Consider the following 21689-nt stretch of genomic DNA (forward strand, 5'->3'; position numbering starts at 1 on the left):
CTCAACTAGTTGCTTTAGTTCTCACTGGTACTCACCAGGTGTGTTGGGTCTGTCTGAGATGGAGTCACCTTTCCCTGCAGCAGCCCACACAGTGCTGTGCTCTGCACTCGTAGCTGGAACAGCACTGGTATCACTCCAGTGTTGTGTCTATTGCTGCATAGTGCTGGCACAGCATCAGGACTCCCTTCAAGCCCCCAAGAGCCAGCAGGCTGGGGGTGGGCAAGTAATGGGGATGGGACATCGCCAGGCAGCTGACCTAAACCAACCAAAGGGATATTCCATAACACCTGATGTCACACTCAGCAATAAAAAGGGGTGCTCTCGTGGGGGAGGGGGCTGTCCTCCTGAACAACCGCTACGCGTTTTGAGGCCCTGCTTCCCAGGACATGGCTGAATATCACTCGTTGATGGAAGTAGAGAATAACTTTTTCCTTTCTCTCTGTGCTTCCGCACAGCCTTTTTTTGTTTGTTTTTCTCCCCCTTCCCTCTCCCTTTAATTAAATCATTCTCATCTCAAACCTCGAGCTCTGTGTTGTATTTTATCCCCCTTCCTCTTTGAGGACGGGGGGATGAGAGCGCAGTTGTGGTGGAGCTCAGCTGGCCACTTGAGTAAAACCACACCACAGTCCTTTTTGGCACCCAACCTGGGGCAGAGATATTTTCTTCATATTTATGAGGTAACAGTAGATAACAGCTCTTGGTTGAATTAAGTGTATGACAAGCAGTCTGTTTATGAATGCAGAAATAGTTTAGGCTTAAAAATTAGAAAGCTTGACAAACCAGGTTACTCCCCTATCCCCCCCGAACAAAACCTTGTCTAAGAAATTGACAGTTTCCCTCTCATCTCTACTTACAATTAGTAAAATATAAAGTCCTAAGTTTCCCATTTTGAAAGAAAAAATAAAGCATTTGGAGCCTATGTAAAATATTTTTTAAAAGTAGATGTAAAAAAGTGTTCAGTTGTCTGAAAGGAGATCTCAGAGATATGACAATGTTCCCTAAAATTATTAGGTTTTATCTGTTCTCATTAAACACAAATACAATAGTGCTTGGCTCCAAACACAATTGGGAATTATGTAGAGGGTACTGCCCTTACAGATTTGAAAGTGAGCATTTGCCAAGTCTTGTGGGTCCTTTTACAGTCTAGTGAAGTTTTAATTCTAAAAATTCTAAAAGATAGAGACTGATAAGTTTGTTGAAGTGGTATCCACAGTCCCTCTGTTTTCAGATCTTTTTGCATTCCACAGCAATGCCTGTGACACATGTAGTTTACTAATGTAACAAGCACAGTGCAAAAACTTTGTTACCAAGCATTTGTTTCTCTCTGATCACACTAAAGTAGGTTTTACATGTAAGTGTAAGAGATTGGAATAAGTCATTTTTCCCCTTGCCAAGTATTAAAGCAAAACAAAAGAAAAAGCAAACTACATAAAGAACCAGGCTTATCTGCAGAAGGACAGTTCAGTGGTAATTAGTGCTGCCACAATTCAACGTAGGTGAGTCAATAGTATATTCACCCAAGATACATAACATTTCTTTATTTACATAATGAATTTTAAGATAGTGTGCAGCAGTTTTCCTGCAGTGAAATGCAGACTATTTTGCGCTTTAATTTAGGTACATTGTTGACCATGTTCAAAGGACAAGAAATTACACACATTATGTACGTTTCTCCTAAAATATTTGAGACATTTCCCAAGCTTTGCAACTGCCAGATTAACAAATCAAGTAAAGTAATCAATCCAAGCATGCAATAGATTATATTCCACAGCCTGCCAGTTAGAGGAAAAAACAAAACAACAACCACACAAAGCAAAAACTTCACCATCAAGGTAACTGGTTCCACCACAGAAGTGAGCAAAAAGTTGAACAGCAACAGGTTTACCTCAGGAAGTTTGGTGAAAACCTTGTGGCATAAAGCAGAAGGCTGTTTCCAAGTGCATCTTGAACATTTAAGCTTAGCATTAATAAGTCTAAAGCTCACAAAAGCAAAGCATGAAAAAAACTAGGCCACAATTCATATGGGAATAAAACTGCTGGTCTGTCAAAATGGGTACCAGTGGATATCATTGGTAGTAGTACTGCCAAAGTACTCAGAGGTTCAGTTACTGCACCAAAATCATAGGTTTTACCAACCTGGCTAAAGGTAGATTTCTCCTAGAAACAGATATCCTTTAATTATATCCAGGGAGACTGTTCATCATGTTTAAGACAGATGGCACTATACACAGCTGCTGTAAATGCTCCATAACTAACTAACTGTTAGAATGCTAACTGTTAGAATGGCTTTCCACTTTATTTTCTTCACTGATTTCTTTTAAAGGAAATAATGCACCTGGATTTATTATTATTTACATCTGCAGTCCACATTAAAGGAGATTTTTTTTGAGCTTTTTATGAGCAAGGAGTTTAAAGGAGTTAAGGAGTTTAAGAATTCCTTACAGAAAGGACTCTTATTAGGAAACCTCTTCAAAGCAATGATTGAGAGATTTCATAACATCTTTTTGACACATACTTTCTCTTTACTTGACCATCCCTCAAACTACACATTAGCTTAACTTTATTAGCTTTGTATCTGAAAAGTCATTTCTAGACTTTCAGAATGAATGAGTTGGTAAGGTGATTACAAGGACATAACAGAAGCCATAACATAGCAAGTAATAAGTCAGGATGACCTCATTATATCCATGATTTTGTAAAATGTTTCTATTCAGGACAGTATCTGAAGCACATGCTTCTAACAAAAGCAAATTATAAAGTTTTAACAAAGTTACCATTTCAAAGAGATTTAGAATTAGATGTACCTGTTTAGACATTAGGACTTGAATAGGAGTATAGATCACAGGTGTAGACAGAAGACATTCAAGAGCCCAAAATGCTTACATAAATATTTATAAATAAAATGTCATGCTGTCATCAGCTCTCGTGAAAATTCACATTTTAAGAATTATTTGTAAATATGAATGAACATCAGCATCTTTGTACTTAGCAGTTAGAATACCACAAGTATTTGCACAAGTCTGCATAAAGAGAACACTGACATTCTAAAGTGGAGAGCGCACAACAGTGACCAGTTAAACCTTTCTTTTTCTGCTGCGGAATGCATGCCTGCTCTTCGGTTACCAAGGTTCAAAGAGAGAGCAGGCATGCTCATCATGTTCCAAAACATTTCATTTCACTGGGGCTGTGGCAAATAGTCAAAACAGAAGATTACATCTCTACTTGAGAATACAAATTCACAGCTAAAAAAATTACACACCTAATGATTTTTTTTTAAAATGAAACAAAATGTAAATGAATTATTTTGTAAATCAAAACACTATGGTAGATGTGTTAGTACTTGTAACAGAGAAGAATCGTTCCTTTCTCAGAGAAAAAAATCCCCTCAGGAGGTACTTGTACATAAGACTGCCAGATTTTAAACTTTAAAATTCACCATGCCTAGGTTGACACTTATGATTCAAGGCACTATAAGATTAAGATGTAATCAGCAGCAGTTAACTGGTGTTTATTAGGAAATAAATTTACACAATTACTACACCTTCATACCTGAGGCCAAATCAAGTTAATCTGCTTTGAACTGTTAACTACCCAGACCAAATTTGCTAAAAGGTGCTCAGACCTACACTTTAACTCCGAAGTTTAGAAATGATTGTCACATGAAGCTGAGTTTAGTTTGTTAAATTTCCCTTTCCATCCTAGTCAAGGTTCAGAAGACAAGCTCAAAATGAAAGCTGAGGAAAACAAAGAATTGCAAGAAGATTGATAAAATAAGGTTCTTGGTGGTCCTATATAAACTAGTTGGCAACAACTGCGTTATCTCCTTTCTTCTACTGCTGACATAAAATGAATCAAAGTCTATGGTGCAGAAGAGCAGTTGACTGCATAACACCAAATACATAAAATTTGAAGGGCAAAAGAAAGTCTTATTTATAGTATTACCTTTAAGCTTTCATTGATGATGCGAAGAAATGCTTATACTGTGCTCAGAAGAAACACAATGTTTACATTTCCCTAAACCAAAAAGAAACCAGAAAGAACAAAATGAAAATTATGCAGATAAATAGTTCAACTGTCCCATGTCATGATTTCCTTGGGTCAGTATTTTTGCACCAAGCAGTTACCCAGGAAATAAAGTAAGCTATGTTTTCAGGCATGTTTTGTATCCACATCACCACAATTTTTGCAATACATGTATTTGAGATTTCAGGGACTGCTTTCTAAAAAATATTTTTCCTATTAGCAAAATGAATTGAGAGCTCATGCATGAAGAAAGGTGCACAATAACAACCCAAAAGACATTTTCCAAGACAACATTCATTGTAACAGACACTTAGCTGTAGCCACAAAACAGTCTATGCCCATATTGTAACATTCCTGTCCATTGCAATACTACAACAATCCTTGCAGTAGTGTTTTTGCTGAGTAGCCAGTTACTGGACTCGCTGATTACACGTGAGTTTCTACTTCTGCAGCCTTGATTACTGCAGAGAGATGACTAAGTATAACAAATACAAATATGTGAATGTTTGTCCTACTGTTTGTTTATTCAATAGTTTTATATATTTTTATATATATACATATATATATTGTGTGGACATGATTAATGTTTCCTGAATAGCTGAGCTTGACGAAACTGGTACCACTTGGGGATAACAGGATCCAAGGACAATCACCCTTGAAGCTAAATCAAAGTATCTGTGAGTCAAGGCAGAGAGGAAAGGTTCCAAGGATACGTGCTCTCAACTCATCTACTCAGTTTATATGCTTCATGAAACAAAACAAAACTTACAGTACACAACTTTAAAAAGAAATAGACTGTTTATTGCCCAGTTCTACTTACGTGGCATTTGAAACATTTCTTTGATCTAGGAAATAAAGCATTTTCAACAATGTTAAGAAACCCTTATCAGCTACAAGTGACATGTTTAATACCTTAATGAAAACCATTGCTTGAGTCACTTAATCTCATCCAGCAACAAAGTATATCTTCCTTCTAGTTTGCAAAATACTGGAGCTATTACCTGCTAGTATTTGAAGGAAGTACAAGGTGGTTTTGACACATTGAATCTATTTAACTAACAGGCAGGACAGTACACACACTTTTCTGAACTGTTTAAATTATTCAGATGTACAAAACAAGCCAGATTCCTCCTCAATTATCAAATTTAAGATGACTGCAGACTAAGAAATACAAGGAAAGTTTCGCCTTCAAACTGCCCAACTGCACTTTTGCAGACTGTTACACAAGCAGCATGAAGAGTGATTCCATTTCTTCATAGGATGTTAAGGAAATACAGATTGCTGGTCTAGATGGTTGGAGACCACTTTTAGGTGTTTTGCACATAAGTTTTTGCCTGCAAATACTGGGTTATACCTTGTAATCCCATGTTAGTGTTTTTATAACACTATTATGATCCGTGTTCTACATATGGAGTTGACTATTATGCATACGTGCAAAGTCCATGCTGAATCCTGTGATAAACTTGCAACTAGCTTAACTACAGGATTTAGAGTTACTTGTGTTTCTGATGTCCTCAGATACCCTCACAGAGCTGCCACTACTCACACAGCAGTCAGCTTTGTTTTAAACAAGTTCAGGTTTCAAGAACATCTGTGCAATGTGATGCTCTTTGATAAAGCATCTGTCATATGTTGCACACATTCCCCTTCTCTCCAGAGATGCAAGCAGTTTTACTTCTCTACATGTTTTTGACATAACAATGTAGTCTCATGTCTTATAGTCCAGGATGCCAGACAGAGAGAGAGGTATCACTGGAGCTATTCTGCACAGGCAATTTCAGAAAGGGAGCAAGGGAGGCTGGGAGGCTTGCATGACTGTTGTCAACAGCGCTTCAAAAAAAGAAAGGAGGAGTGGGATCATATCAGAGTCACTTTGATACAAGGGACCCAGAAGCACTACTACTTCACTATGCTACATAGTGAAAGGTCCTTCAGGAAACTGTATCCATGTTACGTCTTGGAAACCTTTTATCTTTCCAATAAAAAAATCAGTCCAAAGTCTAAATCCAAAGTGGAATTTAAAACAATCCAAATCAACAGGCCATGTATTACAAGACAAACAGGAGCAATAAATCCAGACAACATTACAGTTCACATTGAAGCTACACGCCCATCATTTGTTACCACAAACCCTGCTGGGGTTTGCAGGCCAGACCACTTCAAGGTGTGACGAGACCGATCACATCCAAGGAATTCACAAGAGAACTACCAAGCCCATAACAGGTTTCTGCATCTATTTTCACAATAAAAACCCATCTTCTGGGCCAAATCATGATTTCATGTTGTTATACTCCTACCTTAGATTTCATCCCTCCATAATTTAAAATTGTTTCATAAATGCTCTCGCATAACGTACTGGGTTGTAATCAGAATCAGGTTTATATATTCTTTCTAGGAGCTCGGGTGTTTATGGGTAAACTAACCACCAGATTCTGATGCTCTGGCTCTAGTGAAATATAGGTAAATTTAAAGCAGCATATCCAAGCTAATACATAACAGGCATGCTGTAGGCAACAGTCCAGTCACCCAAACAGCACTTGATGAGCTAGCCAACCCAGCCAAACATAGGCTGGTGCTTGCTGAGGTGACAGCTGCTCAAAACTCTGGCCTGCTAAAAGACACTTACCAGATACAGCCCCCCAAGCCACATCATGGCCAAGATAACATTGTCCCCAGAAGCCGCAGCACACTGTAGAAGAGCCTGAATTTTGCAGATCGAATTTGCTAGTCCCACTGAAGGCTGACTGCATTGGTTTGCCTGGATCTATACAAAACTAGATATCTGTACTTCACCTTCCCACGCCTCATAGTGTGGAGACTCTCCGGCTGGTAGAAAGCTCCTGGCTCAGACTTCAGGGGAAACCTGCAAAACTGCTTTTGGGCTAGAGCTAGCCATGAAGGTTGAACAGATACATCAGCATGGCACTGCACAGAGCTAGTGTGCACAGAGACCAGCAAGCTTCTGTGGCACAGTTAATCTGAAACTGAAAGTCAGGTAAGACATTCTTTGTTGTGCTATTTATATTAACACAACAATATTGAAGCACACAAGAAAAGAGGCATTTCTCAGCAAAGAGATCACTGTCTGGGCCTCAAAAATGTATCTCAGAACCCCGGTGAAGACCACAAGAAAAAAAGTCCAATCTCTCAGTGCTGATTTGCTTCCCACGCTCCCTATTTACACAAGTCTAGTACATACACTTACTCTGCACTCTGCAGTTGCTTCTTCTATTTCTGGATTGAAAACAAATATGAACATACACACAACCCCTGTTATCTGAATAATGAGATGCAAGTTTACATAAATATTTTTCAGGAACATGTTTAATGGAGAATACATTTTCATGATATCCAATATGTAAATTATTTCCTTTTTTTCAAATTTGTCTCCTCAGAGATCCAGACTAAGTATCCTCTTTTGAAAAATTATCCAGCAGAGGCATGGACACTGCTACCAAGAATCTTACCAAGAATTAGCAAAACAGCTGCAAGCAAGTCATGATGCTTAAGCTAAAATACTATAAGCATATTAAATCCTGACAGTGAAAAAATTCTGGTCACACCTAGCAACAACTTCACCAAATTGATAAAAGAAATTTCCTAAAAGTAAAATGGTTTTGCTGAAACAAACGATTTTGAGGTTTGTCTGGGGAATTAATATACAATTCACTATTTATTTCATTTGACATTAGGGCATTCTATTTCTTGAGAAATACAGATAAAATTTACCACATAAAACATCAGTGGCAACTTTTGTAATTACAGTTATGGTTTGGAGGGAAGTGTTGCTATAGCAATACCAACCATAGGAAGGAAATCCACATCTACTCTGTGTGTTATTTCTACATATCATCTCTCTTCATGGCATAGCACTCTAGCAGAAAAGAGTGTACTAAATCAATAGCAATACCTATTTTAATCAAACAGGCACAGCTTGGAAAAAAGTATTTCACAGAAACACACTGAACAAGGAAATGAAAGACCATGACCACATATTTAGTAAGGTTTTGTTTGCATTAGTTACTTCAGCATTGTTCCCTGGATCCACTTATATCAGCTGAAGTCAAGAGGTCAAATCCACGCTTTCCTAAACTGTCTCCTCCTGGATTCAGTGTATTTATTTCCTTTAATCTTTCTCTATACAATCAGAACAACTTAAGCAAGATCTCACACTGGTTTAACTCCTAGCAATTTCAGGGCTGCGGGATTTCTTGGTTCAGGCATTAAGTGAAAGAAATAAAACTGGTCTGGGACTAGAATCAGGCCTGAAGTAATATAGCCACATTTGCATAACGCTGATGCATCTGGCATTGATAATGCAACTGGGTTAATCTAGAACCCAGAAAAGGATCCACAAAGGACAACCAACATATGAGTGCAAAATCTTACCCAAACAGTCCCATGGGAGGGCTGGTACCCAGGGTGCACTCTGTGACATTGCCACCTACAGCGTTCTTGAACTGGGACTTCAGCTGTGGGTTTGGGGAACTGAAACTTTGGGTGTTCCTTTCTTTCATGTGCAAGGATTGACCCCATTCTGTCTCCACTCCTTCCTCAGATTACTGGTATCATACTCCCATTTATCCTAGCTTTTAGTTGTTTATTTTTTCCTTTTTCCCTTTCCTCAAGTTGGGTCCTTCAGTTAAATGTTACAGCTCTCACAATCAGATTTGAAATGAATCAATTCAATTGAAAACAAACCAGATATCATGAACACTTTTTTGAGAACAGGTCTTCTACATTCCCAAGAGCTGATCTTATCTTGTGTCTCTATCTGCATCTTATTTTTGACAAGTTCAGACAAATTTCTATACATTTCTACAGCTCCTAGCACACTTAGGAATAGAGAAGAAATAGTAAAAGTAGATATAATTCTCAATAAGTAACCTTAACTGAAATAAAAGTTTCTTAGATTCCTATAGTCATTCTGTTTTTTCCCAAAGCCAAGTCAAAAGAGCAGAAAATTCAAAAAAGGCTAAAAGGAAAATAACACATTATATGGAGTTAAGAAAGTCTTGAGCACAGATGAAATTCAAGCTAATAATAGGGAGGAAGTCTTTCTAAAAGAGGAGCTTCCATTGCTCATCATTCCATGCCTACCACTGCAGACAGGTAAATGTCACAAACTTACATAATTCCTCTTCCACATTGCACAGCCCTGCTGCTCTGGACAGACTAACTTGAACAGATCTCTTTGTAGTTAGAAACACGTAAAAGCTAGCTGGAAGGGACCTCTGGAGATCACCTAGCCCAACTTTCTTCTTGAAGAGAGACTGTCCCCAGTGCTAGATCAGGTCATCCACAGCTTGGCCCAGCCAAGTCTTGAAAACCCCCAAGAAGAGATTCCACAACCTTCCTAGGAGATATGTTAAAACTCCTACACTACTCCCTGGTGAGAAACTTTTACCCAGCTGCCAGCCTGAACTTCTCAGCTGTAACTTGTGGCTGTTTCCCCCTTATTATTACCATTTGCCACTACTGAGTTTGGCTCCAAAGACATTGCAGCTTGTTCATATGGGTCCAATGTCTCCAATCACCTCAGTAGTCCTTTGTTGTACCCTCTCCCCACTTTTTAGCCATCCCCCTTCTCATTTGAGAAGCCTGAAAACTGACTGCAGAATCATAGTAAGCAGCAATGCTGAGGGGGGTGGTAACTTCCCTTGATCTGTTGATCATACTTCCAATGTAGACTACTATGCTGTTTGCCTTATTTGCAATGAAAGCACATCAGCTCATTTTCATCTTGGTAGCTGCCATAATATCCTGTTACTTTCCCAACAGATGTTCTATTTAGACAGTTATTCCCCAGTCAGTACTGTTTCATGGGTTAATCTGCAAAAGCACAGAATCATATTTACTTTTCACAGAATCACAGAATGTTCAGGATTAGAAGGGACCTTGAAAGATCATCTAGTCCAATCCCACTGCCAGAGCAAGAACACCTAAATCACATCACACAGGAACATGTTCAGGAGGGTTTTGAAAGTCTCCTGAGGAGACTCCACAGCCCCCCTGGGCAGCCTGTTCCAGTGTTCTGTCACCCTTACTGTAAAAAGGGTTTTCCTTCATATTTATGCAGAACCTCCTATGTTCCAGCTTGCACCCATTGCCCCTTGTCCTATCATTGGATGTCACCAAGAAGAGCCTGGCTCCATCCTCCCGACACTTGCCCTTCACAGGATTTTAGTTAGCTCAGGTCTTTCACAGTCTAGCTGAATTGAATTTCTACCACTTGGTGTATAAAACTCTCTCTCCTGCCAGTGTAACTGGATCTAAAAATTTTCTCAGGGTATATTCTATCTCACCATCTAGGTAATTGCTAGAGATAACACTACTGGTCCAATCCCTCGCAGGCCACTTGTTATTGATCTCTAATGAGACACTGAGCTAGTGATGGCTACCCTTGAAATGCAGATATCCAGTCATTTTTCAATACATTTAACAATCTACACCCTCCAACCCATACTTCCAAGAATTCCTCAGTGAGAGATCATAGAATCATTAAGGTTGGAAAAGACCTCCAAGATCATCTGGTCCAACCATCACCCTACCACCAATATCGCCCACTAAACCACATCTCTAAGCACCCTGTCCAACCTTTCCTTAAACACCCCCAGGGACAGTGACTCCACCATCTCCCTGGGTAACTCATTCAGATGCCTAACTCCTCTTTCTGAGGAGAAATTTCTCATATTTTCCAACCTGAACCTCCCCTGGAGCAACTTGAGGACGTTCCTTCTTGTCCTATCAAGAGGGAATGATAATAAACACCTTGCTTAAGTCAGTCAGGAAATGCTATATCCACTGACATACCCTCATTTCATTGCAAAAGGCACTCAGGTTGGTCAAACATGACTTGCCCTTGGTGACCGGGAACAGCTAACCCAGGTGTATGTTCTCATCCTTCAAATGTTTGAAAGGAAATTCCCTACAAATACAATTCATTATATTTCCAAGGATTGTGGTAAGGCTGACTGTCCTATAGCTACCTGGATTCTTCTTCTTACTCTTCTTAAATATGAGTGAAATGATAGCCTATTTCTAATCTTCAGAGACCTCTCTGCCATTCCATTTTTTTTTCATGAAATACTGCATTGCAATTACATCACCCATGTCTTTCAGCACACTAGCTTAAATCCGATCCATCCTGATGGATTTGAATACAGTCAGTTTTTCTAAGTAGTTCTGAAGAAAAATGTATTTTCACTTCTTGAGTGGCAGTGCTAGATTATGTTCTTTTAGGCAAATACAGTTTTTCTACAAAACCATATTTGGAATAGAAATTTATCACGCGTTTCACTCGGTGGGCCACATTACCTTTCTAGCAATCTCTTGCCTATACACCCAATTCCACATCACTTGGGTGCTGAGAACATGGTATTTATCCTCATCTCATCCTTTTAAAATATGAAAGTGCTCGTCCCTAGTCCTAATGAGCAACCATCTAGCAGTAAGTACTTCTCACAAGCAGACAGTGATATTGGAAAGGAGAGAACCCAAATCTCCCGACCACTAGAGCTCCAAATACTGATTAAGGGAGAACAAAGCTATGAAACACCACTGTACAAAGAAAACTTCCGATCATACCCTTAACAGTATCTCTAAAGTAACTGGAGGAATGAAGAAGAATAGCTCACAGTTCTGACACGAGCTCATACTTGCTTAACAGGACTAAAATTACCAGGTTTCATTGGGATTCTCCTAGGATGTTCTCTTCAAGGAAGAAGGGAAACTGATTAAGTTCCTGACTAAGTTGCTTTCACTGACATTAGAGATTGCACTGTTGTCTTGATAAACTTGTAAGATAAACTTCTTGAATGTTCAGTACAAGGCTTCTACGTATCCTTACAAACCTAAATCACCAGGGACCTATGACCTGCTGCTGCAGCCTCTTCCGTGCTTGCTTCTGATTCAAGAGGATCCAAATATTCACTATGACACTGCCTTCCAGACAGACATCTTCCAACAAATCCCAGCTGTGCTGTCCTAACAATCAGTGCTAAGTGAGAACAAGAGAAGACAAGCCCTTTCTACCACATGTTAAGACAATGCATTTATACTTTGTTAAAGGTCACACTTATTGCTCACAGTAAAGTGGGATACACAGGTGCAAAGCACTACCTTTCTCTTCTTCATTCAGCATGTGGTGCGCTGGCAGACCTCTATATCTGTGACTTGAAGCCTATCATATTGCCTGATTTCCACTTTCTCTTTGCACTGGAGATTATTACTTGGGTTCTTTACTACGTTCCCTTTGCTTTCAAGTACTAATACCACCCCACTAGATTGGAAAAGCACATTTCCAATAAGCATATGAGCAAACACAAAGCACAGATGAAGTAAACTTAGAAGTCAATAAAACCTATGTGTTCTTGCAGGAAACAGTCTCAAGATGATACAGACAGTTCAGCTGTGGCCCAGTATATTTTGTTCTCATATCACAAAATTCTGGTGGAGACATTAGGCTAAACATTAAAATTACACCAGGACACCAGCACTTGTACCCCTGTTAACACTATATCAAGGTATTTTTTTGCAATATATTGAAGAGCTGATTTAAACAAGGAAGAAATGCTCAACACAGAAGTGGGTTTTATAGTTGTCGGTTTACAACTCATGCATCAGAGGACAAAGGAAGCAGAAAGCTTATATATTTTAGCTTTTTTTTTTTTTTAAGTCAGATTCTTTCAGAAGTCGCTTTTTAAAGAAAGGATGGAAGTTTTTTGAACTGGACATAGTAATGAGCTTGACTGGAGACATAACTTAGTGAAAGGGCTGCAAAAATGAAGTATGGAAAATATGGCACTTCAAAAAATAAGGCAATGAAGAATGACCTTTACATCACACTTATAGTTATTCTTAATGTACTTTCATCTTCCTAATCTTCCTGAACCTTCTCACTTCAAAACAAGTGGGAAATACATGCAACTGATATAAATACATGTGGTTGATATAAATAGGAAGTTCTGATTTGATAAGATTTTGGCACCACACTGTACACAATACAGAACAGCTACCTATGGGATGTGTCAGTGAACATTCAAGCCTTTTACATAATAAATTTAAAGAAAAGTACTTCCAGCAATTAGGAGCACTTTAGATAGAAATTTTCTCAAACCAAAATTTCTAGGCACTATATTTTACATGGACAGTACACAAGGTTGCACATAGCAGATAAGAAATTCAAAGACAAAAAGAAAAGGAATGCAAGGAGGTGCCATTTAGACTTATAAATGAACCAGAAGTATGGAGTAATATTTGTACAAATTTCTAAAGAGAAAAGCATCTTATGGTGCTGATGTAACTCTAGGGGGTGACAATGTAGAGGATGCACTGAATGTATGTTTAGAGCAGACACAAGGACTCACATGCATACTGTGAAAAAAATCCTATTATCTTCATCATATCCGTCCAGACATAATAAATTTAGCTTACTCTTCTCACCCACAAGTTTGCTGCTATAAATCTAGGAGTTACATGAGACCAGCTTCTATAATTCTACTTTTGTCCATATAGCAGTATAAGGGCTCAGTCACAATCACATTAGTCACATTAGGTGTAGATGGAAAATGAGAACTACTCTCTTTGAAGGCACCCTGTCATTTAACAAAAGATAGCTTTACTTTTACAGTATTGTGACTGTATTGTCACATTTTGAACACATGAACCTTGGATCAGAGACAAGTTCCTACAAAAGGGCTCCTGATCACCTCACTTCATCTTCCAGAGGAAGAGCTACATTGGTTGCCATGGAAATTAAACAGTGAGAATTAGAGTACATGGTTTGATAAATGCAGATTATGTTGTTTCAGAAAGCAAGAACTTGCCCGTCTTCAAGGACTCAATCTAGTGATGGAAACTCCGGCATTGCATATTACTTTTCAACATGACTATCCAATTTTCAACATAAACAGAGTTATACATGCCAGCCTATTACCATAAAAACTGAGAAGTTAAAGTTGTATTTAACTTCAGAAGCAAGGCAGAGGCAGTCACAAAACAATCTATCCTCCTACACCTCAGGTCTGAAGAAAACCTAGCCTTTTAGAACAGATGACAGAAATGTATTCAGAATTAAGTATCAGCCTGTGTATGATTGACCAGCAAAGAGATGATTGTTGAAATATACAGTCATGTATTACTTGAAAACTAAAGCTACAGTAAATATAACAATAACAGTCATAGGTTTTCTGAGAGGAACCTGAGAAGTAAGACCTTCCCCCCATGCCTGGGTGTGGTAGTATGAGCAGCTAATGCAGCTATATAACATTACTGCCTTGCTACCAGATCAGAGTCTAGTTTTGCGTGTGTCATTGGTTTACCAGTATCACTGTGTTGGTAGAGCTCAGAAACCTCATATTTAAATGTCATCTTATCTCATCTTGAAAGCATATAGTTTCATCTGATCCCTGAAGTTGCCTGCTGAAAATTGTGTGGAGAGTTCATCAGCTGTAAACAATGTCTAATCAGTTCTTGAAAACCCTTGAGCTAGCAAAAGCAGTGGTAGAGGATTCAGTGTTACCCTTCACAAATAAAGAAATGTTTGCATGTCAGTTGTATTTGACCCACTACAAGTAATTCACCAGAAAATGCTGGACCAAAACACTGTGCTATATATTGGGCACTGAGAAAGCAGGAACTGAACATTTCTTCTCCTCATATCAACTAACTTGGACCCTGTAGCAAAGAGCAATGCACAGGATTTGAGCCAGGTGCCTGTAAAGCATTGGTTTTAGCATTGGTTTAGCACAAGATACTTCAGAACATGGTGGAGATGGGTTAAATTCTTTTCTGAGTGACGGGGATTAATATATAGCTAGCGGTTTGCCAGATATCACATAGCAATGATGGGTCAGCAATAGGCCAAAATGAAGGCAAAGCCATACATCTGACAAAAATCAGTCTTTAAGAACAATTAGCCTTCTGATCTCCTCTGTCAGCTTATTGATGGCAGAACTAGGTAAAGGAACGAAAAGTGACTGGGAGATAATACAGTTATTAGGAAATACGGGAAATGAGGGAAAAAAGACATCAAGATCCAATGTCTCCCATCAAATCAATATATTTAGAAGATTCAGCATGTCCTGAATTCAAGCATGTAGCAGTACATCGGCTGCTTTGATAAGATGTGGGGCAAGGCAACAACCACTAAACAGAAATGTAAGAACAAAGAAAAATCAAAACTACATGGTTTATGGCCAAAGTCACTGGTTATCAGAAGAACCCGAAACTTGTGAACTCAGTGGAAAACTTAACTACTTTATCTATGTAAAAGATTTAATGATTGTTTTGAAATGTACAACAGAGCATGACACAAACACCCCAGTACTCTGCTTTTCTGAAATTGTCTCATCAAGATTATTTCAAATGAAAACAAAGGCAGAGAGGATTACTGATATTTTATGCTATACTAGGAGTGTATAAACTTAGTCAGTTTGCTCTGGAGTATTTAGATATAGAAGAAATAGTCTCTTTAAAAAGGTTACTGGTATAAGACAGGGTCATTCAATGTCTGTAACATCTTGATCTGAGATTTCACTTCTTCCTGCAAATGACAAACTGAAGGACTCCATAGGAAAATACAAACAGAACCACAAAGCAATAACATACATTACTGGAGAAAGAATCATAGGGCACGTAAAGAACTAAATTAATACCTAGATATAGTCACAGAAGTGGAATTTACTACATGCAATGTTAGACTACATGGTTATCAAAGCTCTGGGTTTACAGAAACAGATCTTTTATCAGAAAAGCAAAAAATCTTTCTTTGCTTTCTGCAGGATCAGAAGTAAAGCAGAGGATGCAGTTGTATGAAGCAAGGAATGTCTAAGGATATAATTCTGTCACATTCAATTTAGAAATGTAAATACATTAGAGTTTGGGTGGCTTATTTATGGTCTGGGGACCAATGGACTCAGTCTTTTCATAATTTTGTCCAACAAAGGACTTGGATGCTTTACAGCAATGACATTCAATTCAGTAGCCAGAGACAAATTAGAAGCACTCCCTGAACTATCATGCTCCCCCACCGTAAAGCTAGAAGCAGCAAAGCAGCAGATGTCAGTGCATTCAATGGAGATCTTGCCAAGGACTGTTTCTGTAACACAATTTCTTTCACCCTGGAAACTATCCTTTAAATTATCTTTAAATAAAATCATACATCCATTTCAGAACAGCTGATAACACAAATAAGTCCCATTCATGGTACTGTGAGCATGAACATCAGAAGGAGTTTTAAGTTGAGCACACAAGTTCTCTCTCTCTCTCTCCTTTCCCTTTCCTCCCTCCCACTACCTCAAGAGAGCACACTTCTAAAGCCCCCTACTAGAGCTATGGACATATCATGAAGGAATTTCAGAAGAAATGTACTTAGTTTTATACTTAAAGATTTTTAATACTAATTCCAAATAGTATCACGTGTTTGTGAATAAGCAATGACAGGTGGTAAAAGCAGATGGTTTTGAAAAGATTTGCAGCAGCCCCTGGCTCTGCTGTTCTACTATCTCAGCAGGATGCTGGCAGAGAAAGCAATTCCCCACCTCTTCTCTCCCTGCCTCACTCAAGAAAACCAGCAGCAGCTGACCTCACCAGCTGCCACAGAGCCAGGATAGGACCAGCAAAGTGTACTTGTTCACATCCTTCATCCCACCTCCAAACCTCTGCCTCACTACAGAAGCCCTCCCTATTGCAAACCACTAATGCAAGCAGACCAGCTGAGTGATGATCTGACAGGAGCCACAAAACCCCAGTGTTTGCTGGACCAGGCACAGAGTGGGCATATCTGCTGGTTTAGCCAGTACAGCACTGTGGATATTCACTGCAGATCATGACCACTTTGTTTCTGGAATATGTGTCACTTCTGACCATGCTGAAGGAAGACATCTAAGAATGATCATCCATTAACACTCCAGCGCTGAACCCAGACACAAACACCTGAATTCCTTTAGACATCTGCTGAAAACCATCTGCTCTTGCTTCTGAATGCCTTGGCAACAGGTGAGACCACCTTACCTCAGTGTTTCTGAGGAATGAAGAACAAAATCCTGCACAACCTAACAAATTTTCCACAAGAGGTGAATAACTTTGTGTCATTACTTAGAGTGATACTGCAGTTGAGAAGAAAACTCAGATGCATAATTACATCAAATCTCAAAACAGAGATATGGTAAAAATTCATTCACATGGCAATAGGAACAGTAAAAGAAAAGGAAGTTTCCAAATCAGTGTTGGGTAATTGACCAAAACTGCCAACAAGTGCAGCTACAACTTCTCCATTACTTGAGATTTGGGAGACTTGCTACCAGTGAGTAAACAGTGCTGGCTTGAGGCTGTCATTTTCTGCACATCATATCAGTTGTAGCACACCAACAGTTAAGTCAGTTGTAATGAGATGCCTCTCATTTGAGGCATCACAGTTACCTATAAAGATGACTCAGGCAAATTCATATACAACTGATGAACCATTAAATTGTACCAGGTTTGGCTACTATCAAACCAATTTGTATAGCCTATTGTTAACTCCCCAGTACACTCATCTCAAAGAACCTTTTAGAAAACTTCTGTGCTTTGTTAATATCCACACATTTTATGAATAAATTAAGAATCTCTTTCAGGATTTACTAAGGTGTATTGTAGGAATTATGGTCTTTTAAAGGGATGGCACATTTTCTACATAGTGTCTCTGCTCTTCAGATTTTCATCAGAACCAGATCTGTTGGTATAATTTCAGCACAGCTCTTATTTTTGTTTTCTATTTCTTTAAACAGTATAATTGTATACCTTGATGAGAATCTTTCCCTTATTTTCTATCTATAGCATTGTTTACAAAGTTTCAATCAATTTACACTTCCATAATTTCATTCACAGTATCAAGATAGTTTCTGAGGGAATATTCTAGAGACAGTAGTGACACTAAAGAGTATTTATGTTCAGTGTCCCCTATATAAGAAAAAGCCCTCCTGAACCATCTACTGCAAAATAACCCTACATTCTTTACGGGATAAACAATGAAACTGGAGAACCTTTCTTTCCTGCAGTCAACATGTTTTTTAGTTACTTTAAGGTCAACCCCAACCTCCCCCCCATTTTTTTTTTTTACCTTCCTATTTCTTCCCAACTTTATACTGCATAATAGAAACAGTTGTGAAAAAAGAGTTTCCTATAAAGGTAGACACAAACATTTCAAACCTGAAGTCATAAACATATGTATTTTGAAGTACACACCAGTAAAATTGCCACTCACCTTTGTGCACAATAAACTGTGTTTCTGGGCTTGGATAAGGCAAGGCTTGAAGGCAGCATTAGAAATTAAGCGTTAGATGGTAAGCATTCAGGTTTGTGACCAGTCCTGTCCCTCTTACATGCATTAACAACCAGACATTAGGCTTTGTGTTTGTTCTGCTAACCCCTATAGAACAACTCACTGCTTCTGAAAGAAGCATATATAGGTGGCAGATACTGGCATAATGGATTAAAAACAAAATTAAGTATTAGGAAAACCTATAATATCCATCTCTTATGGGTACAGCTGCTCCACAGTTACTGTCAGTAAGCAGAAGATGGAGTTATACACAATAGCTAATTTCTGTGGCACAAGGTATCTTTTCCTGTTAGCATTGATATAAAAGCAGAACCCTATGTAATTTCCAGTCTCTAGTAACTGTCTAAGCATAGGTACACGCAAAGAAAAACACATGTACAAGCAACTCCTGCAAAAGGCAGCTAATATAAGCTTAGAACTGAATGCAATTACAGTAAAGTTACAGGTATTTTTGCCAAACCTTTAATATGCATCACACTTTAACAAAAACCAATGTATCCAAAGATTTGAGGGAGAGGGGATTTCCAGCCTCCAATAATTAGCAATAGAGCATTAATTATATGCCTACACACAAGATCCTACTATTGACTATTTCACTGTGCAAAGACCTAATTAGCTGTAATTTTGACACTGATCTGTGTAAGTACATCACCCAAAAACAATTATATTTTCTAAAGGAAGCCTGAAAGCACTCTTTGGATAAGAGTTTAAAAATAAATAGGCTACATCAGAAGGTGTTAAAAACATGAGTTATTGGCTTCACTGTAATATAAACTTCACTGTGAAAGCAGATGAAAATGAACTTTTGCCAGCTATAGCTGTGTATCAAGGAGGGCTGTGATGCTGATGGGTGCAAGGTGACCTATGGTGGCAGTACACAACTGTCCATGGGAACTGATTTGCAGAAGTCCAGGATACCTCACAGGAGAGAGCAAATGAGGGTCATGCTTCCCTGTGACTGCTTCTATGGCTGTGATCATCATTGATAAATGACCATCGTAGACCTCAAACATGAACCTTGTTAGTACAGGCCGTATACAAACGCAGAACATGAAAACCAGACTGTCACTAAAGTAGTTTGCGATTTAAATTTAACATAGGCAGATTTGGAAGCAACAGTGGCAGAACACTGACACAAAACTGAAATCCAGAGACTTTGCAGAGGGAGGCAATGTTTATTTAGCAAGCCAGAGTAAGGCCTCACCTTCTTCAAAAGGTGCAGGTATTTAAAATAACCTTTTGTCTTTCAGATTTCCTCTTCTAGTTTCAACAGTCTCTCCCAGAGTATGTCTGTGCAGGTGACCAGAGGCAGACAGGTACTTCTCACTCTCCTAATTGGCCAGATAAAAACCAAATCTAATCTGGAAGGCATGCAGCAGTGTTAACATGGCACTGGGTAAGCTCATTATACTGCAGTGCCATCATCTTTTTAGCCTGGCACTAATGGGATTCCTACTGAGTACCATGAGGATCAGCCTGCTCTTCCCCCAACTGCATGTCTCTGCTGACTCCTTGGTGCATTTCAGTTACACATTGAGTCAGACCCAGGAACTCATCCAACTGAAAACCAAGCCAACAGCAACAAGAACGGATTTGCATTTGGCCACAAATTATAGTATCAGCACAAGTGAGAGATCAGGAATGTGTAGCCAGAGGTGAGGCAGGCCAGATGACCCTCTGGCAGTAGTCCATGTTTGTGGTAATTTAAAATGACCACTGAACCTCACCCTTCGCCTTGTTGAGAGACAAGTATTGGTGACCTCCAGCAACAGTCTCACATTAATGCAGGTGAACTGCTCCCAGGCAAGAACTGCCTTTGCATAATAACATTGTGTGGCAGGGAAGTTAACATGCTTCTATCAACAGTTACTTCTAGGTACGTCTGTAGGTGCCTGACTCTTTCCATGATCTACTGCTAATAACTTAGTGTTGATTTTATTGGACAGCTTTGTTACATTCAAATTTGTTTCTTAAGCCTCCTTTGTGGACCCAGGAGCCTTAGGAAATAAGAACACTATAGTTTTTAATAGTAATAATGGGATAATAGCGCAGTTATAGAGCAACACTATGATTATCCCAAACATCTCCCTACAAACACAACAAAACCAAACAATACAATAAGCAATAATCCCCAGGTTAGATAATCACTCATCAGCAGGGTTTCCCCCCGAACAGTGTTACTTTCCACCACCCTTCAGCTTCTATAAACTACTAAGCTTCTTTAAACCATTCACATCTGTGGTAACACCAAGAAACCTGGGTCTTTCCTCCCTTTCCCGTTTCAAAACGGGTATTTTTTCCTTCTTCAGTATACCGTCATTTACATGATCCATCCCCTGGAAATAGCAAAATTATCTGCCATTGGGGAAAATGAAACAAACTACTAAGCGATAAGGATTTGCAACTTCCTATGTGGAATGTAAAAGAAAAATGAAAAGTTTATTACAATGACAGTCTAACATTGCAGACTGCCCAACTGGAGAATGGATCTACACTCTGCTACAGGAACTGAAATCAGCAGCAGCAGAGAGATTTGCAGCAGAGAGATTACTGAAGAAATCAGCTGCTCATTATCTTTCCCCCACTGTACCATACAGACCAAATGCCAGTCTCTCTGCTTTTGGTGATATTATCTATATTCCCTACCACATTCCTTCCACCCTGCCATCACTTACATTCATACCAGCAAGCCCACAGCTCACTAGCCACCCACTCCGCCCTGCCAATGATCCAGATCTGAACTGACTCTGAGTAAAACATGGGAAGTTTATCTAAGCCGCCTCAGAGCTGCTAATTTTGTGCCTCTGTTACAAGCCATTCCCTACCACCTTTATGACAGTCTTTTTTTTGTCAAGATGACATGTTACAAGTTTTATTTACTCAGGCTTTTCTTACACGATCTTCAAGACATTAAGCACTCTTAGAACTCTATTTCCTCACCACTAATCTAAACAAACATTAATAGGGATTAGAACTGAAATCCAAATTGGCAGAAATGAAAAATCTGCAGCTTTGTTACAGTATCAGATGCATCCATCAACATCCTCTAAACATAGTGAAAGGTTAGCCTAAATCTGCTATTGCTTCATGTTTAATTCAGATACCTCTGAATGAGCGCAGTTCTCCCCATCCTTCCCTCACCCAAATCTTCTATTCTCACCACCTACATAATTCTGAAGAATTTAATCTAGAAAAACACCCCAAAATGCAAAGGAAGTTTTTAAAATGTTGTTTCTACAGAACTGTAGTTTATCAAGTGAAAGATTAAAGAAATGGAGATTAAAGTACTAAATCATAACAGGGATTCTACAATTCCTATAAAGCAACTATCTGTAACTTTTCA

General features: G+C 38.9%; 1 protein-coding gene across 8 annotated transcripts in view; it reads right to left on the reverse strand.

The window, feature by feature from the left end:
• The window catches only part of FAR2 (fatty acyl-CoA reductase 2), a 156814-nt gene that overhangs the window by 132869 nt on the left and 2256 nt on the right, over nucleotides 1-21689 (reverse strand). Inside the window, exon 3 of one of the 8 annotated variants that reach the window (XM_080599324.1) lies at nucleotides 3943-4014. The exons of the other annotated variants lie outside the window; for them this stretch is intronic. The gene's annotated coding sequence lies outside the window, so the exon portion shown is untranslated. The remainder of the gene's footprint in view (nucleotides 1-3942; nucleotides 4015-21689) is intronic. 8 annotated transcript variants of the gene reach the window in all.

This window comes from Anser brachyrhynchus (genome assembly GCF_964034855.1).
Source record: "Anser brachyrhynchus genome assembly, chromosome: 1".
Taxonomy (NCBI): domain Eukaryota; kingdom Metazoa; phylum Chordata; class Aves; order Anseriformes; family Anatidae; genus Anser; species Anser brachyrhynchus.